Genomic DNA, 7,230 nt, shown 5'->3' with positions numbered 1-7,230 from the left:
TCACATCACTTTAAACTTCAAGGTGGTTTTATTATTTATTGTTAATTGAATTCACAAATTACATAGGTACATCTTTACATTGTGGTTATCAAATGTGTATGCAATTCCAATTCCATTTAATACTGTGAAGTTTATTTTATGTTCTCGCTATAATATAATATTCATTAAAATGTGTATAAAATATAAAACAATTAATTTTAAGTATGGAACTTAAGTTACATGTTTAAATAACACAAATGCACTTTTGTATTAGTTGAATTTAATCTACTATATAGGTAGGTACTTTAAAATAACTTAAAACAAAACCTAAAATAAATTGCATAGGTTGTATTGCTAATAATATATTTATAAAAAATACGCAATAGTTATTGGTTGATTATAATTATACATGATTTTAGTATCGTAAGTCTTAATGTTTCACTTAGTAATTCAAATAAAATAATTTATTTTTCTTACAAAATCGATATAACATATGCAAGTATATACTAGAACAATGAACCGAAAGAGTAAAATTAAACACATATCCGCATTTTTCCTACATTAGAACCATAATTATTTTATTATTTATTTATTTATCATTTATAATTTATTTGAAATATTATTTTAATTTTATTTGTTATTTGATTAGAAAATTTACCATATTATACATTGTGTATTATATTTTTTTGTAAAATACGTTTTGAGTTTGATTATAATATAATATTAGAATGTCATTTTTTGAAAAAATATATATAATACCTACAAGTCATGATAGTTACTACTAAAACTTTTGTACTATAATGTATCTCAGTTACTTTCCAGTCCTGATAATATATTACAATACGCGTTTGCATGATATAAAATACAATATTATTATTCTGTAATTTTTACATTGTAGAATGGAAAAGAAGCATTAATACGAGTAAGTGTATCTGTGAATTATTTTAATTGAGTAATTTTTACTATTTCAAGTATCTTGATTTATTAGTTCCTTAAAAATACTATAATATTACTATAATATATTTCAAATTAAATACAATATAAATTATTATTATCAAATAATAAATGCATTTTTCTATATAGCCGTACCTATATAATAATATATAATATTATAAGCATACTCATATAATATACTTATATACTGAACTTAACGTCCTAACGTAACCTATACAGTTTACATACAAATAAATTTGTATTACCATATTTACCATAAAATAAGCTTTTTATTTTTAAAATTTGTTTTTAACTTTTTTTTCGAAATAATATTGTGTAACTTGAATTTTAAAGTATTAAATGTTTAAATATTTCATAAAAAAAAATTATGTAGCTTAACATAATAATTCGAAATTATTTTATGAATACAAGCGTATCAATGCATTTATTTAATATTATATAAAGTACCTAAAGTTTGAAAACTTTCTATATTTACAAATAGTGTGAGACTGTAAAATTGTTCACACTTTGAAGACACTACAAGTATTAAGTATAGTATAGCTAGGGTGAACAAAAACAAACTAGTGATTGAACAGTTGAGAATTTATTTGGTATCCATAAATTGGTTTTCAGCGTCATAATTACACAGTTTAGTTTTAAAGATTGGTACAACTGTTTATTTTTAAACTAACATTAAGAGAACAGTATAAAACTATATAAAACCAAATTACTATTAAACATATTATTAGTTAATTAAAAAAAAAGTGATATTATCCTAGTGATTTAACACAGCACGCTAGTTATTAAACACTTCAAACCCAGTGTATACCTTCAAATATTTATTAAGACAATTTGTATTTAATATAGTTCGTGAATGATAAGTAGTACCTTTATTAAAAAAATATCACAAATCTTAAATATATAGGTACTTATTATATTATAATTTTTTATCGAAAATAATTTACAAAATTCAAAAATTTCTCATGGCTATAAAAAGCTGGAAAAGGGTACAAATATTTTTAAATTTTTACAATGTATACATATGTATACCTATAGGTATAAGAAATGCTTGTATAAATAGTATTTGGTGAAAATTTTATGTGTCTACGATTATTCCTTTTTAAATTCAAACGCTCATTAAAAAATATTGTAGATTTACGCTCAACTTTTTTTTTAATTACATTAGTTGGTAACTCATGTGAAACTTTGTATTACATTTCCTACTTCTTTGATCAAGCAAAAAATATTCATCGACAATAACTTTAAAAAAAAATTACTAAATAAAAATTTCTAATAGCTATATACTAATAGCTTAAAAATATTTCAAAAATTGTAACATGTAACAATGAAAAATTATCATATTAAGTCATATTTATTTAAGGTCATTAGTTTTTGAGTTACCTACACGATTTTGTAAAAAATGGTTTTACATAAAAATTCCTATTTTTTGAATTTTTTTTTTTTTTTGTCTTGCACGACACTTTTGAAAACTACTTTTTAATTTTGACCTATTGAATGCACCTCCTAAATTCGCTTTCCTATCAGAAAAAAGGCTGAAATCGAAATTCGAAAATCTAAGAAAAACCAAATAATTATATTTTTATGTTTATATGGCCAAAGTTGTTTTTAATTTTCTTCACTTTAATGTAAATAAGGACCCCTTTTACTAACTTCAAAAGTTTTTCCTAACATTTATATAGATTAAAAATATAGTTGCTAAATATAATAAATATTTTATAAGCGATTTTGTTCCTACAAAAATTAATTCATAGTACTTTCTTAGACAAATTTGGTCCAAACACATGAAAATTCAATCATCGTGATTTTGAATTATTATCACTTGTTTGCCATTACATGTTAACTACCAAACTGTGATTATGCAGTATGACCAATATGTTTATTATTAAAATAAATTAGATACCTACCTAGTTTACTAAGCATTTGTTGGCGTTGCAGTTCAATATTACTGGAGGGTTTTGAATAACTGGACCGTCTGGACGGTTCACCCTATAATTTATTTATTATTTAAATACACACTTATATAAAGGTACCTACATATTATAATATAGTTTATTTACATACATTTTTTTAGTATTTGTTGAATCTTTTGTCTTAAAAGGTAAATTTTATAAATTTATGTTTTAAATTGCTTTTAAAACATCGACATCTTAGTATTTTACGTAATATGTATATGTAGTATTCATTCCTTTAAAAGCCCAATTTAAGTTCTTGGTTTGGAGTTTTATTAAATTGAATTTCCGGTATAAAAAAGGTCAGTATATTTGTGTTTATTTTTTATATAGTTTTATAAGTTATAATATATTTTCAAAATATTTTGCAGTTTCACCACGGCACAATCTTGAACAACCAAACCAAGTATTGTTGATCGGGCATTGATATATCAAAAAAATAAAACCGCTTGAGCTTTACATAATACATTCGGATATTCACTATCACATAATATGGTGAATATGTAATGTAATATGTTTTCGAACAAAGATCGGGCGACGACGGCGAGGGATAAGGAGAAAACGCGATGGCGTAATATTGGAATTTACATACGGGCAACGTGCCAAAACTCCTACGCGAGCCGCGTGGTAAAGAAAATATCGTCGGGCCCGGAAGTACGAGGGCCACTTTTCCTGCTAGCGGTTTGTATAATATAATATAATAAATTGAAAAACCACTCAGCGGTCGTCGAGACCTAAACGCGACGAGACGGGAACGACCAGCTTTAATCGTTGAATTTCGTCAAATTCAATATAGCAATGGACCCGGTGACACGATCTCGGACGACTCGATAACAATACATTATAACTTACTATAGCTATAACTTACTATAACTGTCACACTAATCATTCGGTCATCCAATTATCATTGTTGCTGTTGCCATCGGATTCTTACGATACTCAATATGGTCAATGTTAGGGTAACTGGTAAGTGGTAAACTATTCTACTAAAAATGTCCACAGTCCATATACCTACCTAGGTATGTTTTGATTTTAATTTCAGATCGAGTACCTACGCTACCGAAGTAAGTACCTATATAACTGTCGTTCCATTCAGATATAGGTGCAAATTGGGGGGACTTAGCCCCCTCCAAAAAAAAAAAACCTAGGACATACAATTTTAATATGTTTTATTGCAATGGTCTTCTTGTCTATAATATATCCAAATCAAAAGTTGAAATTGCGCCTATGCATTGAGACATGATTGTTCAATCAATAATTTATAATTTATCTTGTTTCCAACAAGCAGTGTCAGAATGTATATATATAGGACTAACAAGTAACACCACTAAAAAGCATATTTATTTTGGATAATAAATCCAGTCTACACTATGTTACACCCCTCAAAACTCGACCAACCTTCCCAACACTCGAATCGCCGTGATGTCGATAGCAATAATATGCGCGGGTATTACACAAAAACGCTGATTATAATATTGTGATAATAATACGATATATGAATACAGATTTGGTATTACTACTTAGAAGTATTGTTTATTTTTTGATCAGATCGTCATAGATTGAAAAAATATAGAATATTATTATACATTGGTTCTTATTTATTATTGTATTATTATTATTTATTACTCAGTTAAATGCTCTGCACACCGCCACACCGATGAGTGCAATCATTGGCAGATATATAGGCAGTCAAGCACTTTACTGCAGCGGTAGGTACTAACCATGGACCTATCCAAGCTTTATATTTTAATTTTTGCCAAAACCAACATACATTATATACAATAATACATATTAATATACAGTGAATAATTAAACACGTGGAAATATAGGTATTTTTTTAATATCTTAGTAAATAGAGGTTTGTAAAAAAAAAATAATAAATATTTATTTATTTTACAACGCACCAAGACAAAGATACAATCATAATAATGTGTTATACGATTAAAATAATGTACAAAATGCTTAATTCATATTATACTAAATACAGATTCATAATTTTTTTTTCTACACGATTAGTTTCTTTACTATGTGGTCAGTGGTCAGTTTTTGTGTCATAATTATATAATTTTATTGGTACCCAAAACTATTTTTTTGCAAAAAATCAATATATTTTAATTTTTGATCTTGTTTTCTTAGATGCATGCCATTTCTATAAAAACCAAAGAGCTATTAATAATAATATATAAGCTATATAGAATATAGATACTAATATTAAAATAATATGTATTGTTAATATTGTGCATTCGAATTTATTTATAATAAGTGAATTGTTATTAATTTTTTTATCATGCATTAAGGACATCACATCAATAATTGATTTGGTTAATTTGAACACGGATAAAGTAATTTTATATTAATTGATTTAACCGCGTCGTAGGTACAAGTGTTTGTTAATCGGATCCTTAAATATTTTACACTGCCTTTCGACATTACATTAGTGCCTCGTGATTGGTACATTAATTTAAAATTAATAGTACCTATACCATCCTACATGAGTTATAAAATATTTTAAAAACCTGACGTATAAAAAATAAATTGATTGATGCCGTAAGATTAATTAGCACATTTCAAAAGTGTAATTATTTTATAATTTGGACAACGCTTTTGTTATTATTTATTGTTATATACTATTTTTTAGTGCTGTTACAGTAATATATGATTAACCAATTTGAAACACTTGTCTTTCGTAGATACCAAGTCCAAGTGGCCCAACAATACGACACCGACTTGGATTTGATGATTATCCTCGAATATACGATACTTATACGCATATACGCATCTTTTACGAGGCATTAACATTAGTCGGTATGACAATTCTACTTTCCCCATGTTTTTTAAATTTACTCTTCCAGAGCATTGTGAGATTTATGTTATAGGGTTCAAAAAACCCTTTGTGTCTATTACACCATTGTTTAAGAAACAAAAATAACATCAAAAATACAGACAAATAATAACAAAAAAACATTGTAAGAAGGTAAATATAAATTAAAACGAAGTTCTGTACAGGAATGTGGCGTACCACTGGGGAGTGCAGAGTACCTTATACATTTATGACGCTACTTTAAGTTTAAGAGCAGTGATAAATCATCTTATAATTTATTATAAAACAATTTTAAAACCACGTTGATATCTTTTTCTTCTAAAATTGTATCAATATAAATATATTATATAATATATTATTATATTATTTAAAATGTATTTAATCCATTTATATAAAGAAAATAAAAGTAAACAGACAAAGTATATCTCCAAAGTACAAACTAGATTCACTTTCCTATCAAAATACTGTTGAAGAAAATCTAAGCACGTTTACTGTCCTAAAAAGTGATGACAGACACAAAAAAAAAAACACAAACATCATTGTAAAATCAATATATTCTTCGCTCTGCTCAGAATCTAAAAATTAAAGCGTGTAAATTGACATATCTGCTTTTATTAATAGATACATATAAAAACATTTTCGTTGGTTCGAGTTAAACCTAATTTGATTTTTTATTGTATCTAAGCCGTAAGGACAATTGTATTATTAAGATAAAAACTAAATAGGTAATACATTATATATAATATCAATTGGTGACCTAATATTTTCTGTTCAAATCCGGGATCAAACTATGTTTATAGGGGAACATTCTGTGAATACAGCGGTATTAAGAATAAATTATTAAACAGCTAAATTAAGACCATGAATCTTGATCTATTAAGATATCTTAGAAGTATGGGTCAATCCAATGCTGATTACCTACCCACCTAAGGCACCAATATTGGTCCACCTCCACCACCATATAGCCTCCATCCTATAAATTATTAGACAATATGTTTAATTTATTCATTTACATTTATTTACCATTTATTTACCTTTTTACGAACAATTGTTATTTTGTGTTAACTTTTATTTATTTTATTACCGAACATAAATAATATATATGTTTTTGGACGGGATAACATTATTTTTCCGACCTATAGATAACCAGTTTAACCACCATTATTTAAACTATTACAATAATTTTACAATAATCATGTAGGTTTATGTAATAGGTAGATATACTCGTCATATTGAAAAACTATAATTATATAACATTAATTACGTTTCATAGGTATTTTTCTCATTATTGACCGGCGTCTATCTTAAGTGTACCTACCTGGCTACCTCACTGATATAAATACCAAATTGTAATAATTAATCAATTCAATAAAAGTTATAGGTATGTTTTGACTTTATTTTTTTATTATTTACATAATTTTATTTCATAATATAAGAAAATAACACGCTGCTTGATATTTCTCCACTGCAAGGAATACCTATATTTCTCGTTCATTGCCTTCACAGTTTAAATGTTTAAAAACATAC

The sequence above is a fragment of the Acyrthosiphon pisum genome, chromosome A2, assembly GCF_005508785.2.
Source record: "Acyrthosiphon pisum isolate AL4f chromosome A2, pea_aphid_22Mar2018_4r6ur, whole genome shotgun sequence".
In the NCBI taxonomy this organism is placed as follows: Eukaryota; Metazoa; Arthropoda; class Insecta; order Hemiptera; family Aphididae; genus Acyrthosiphon; species Acyrthosiphon pisum.
This window is presented reverse-complemented; position numbering follows the sequence as displayed.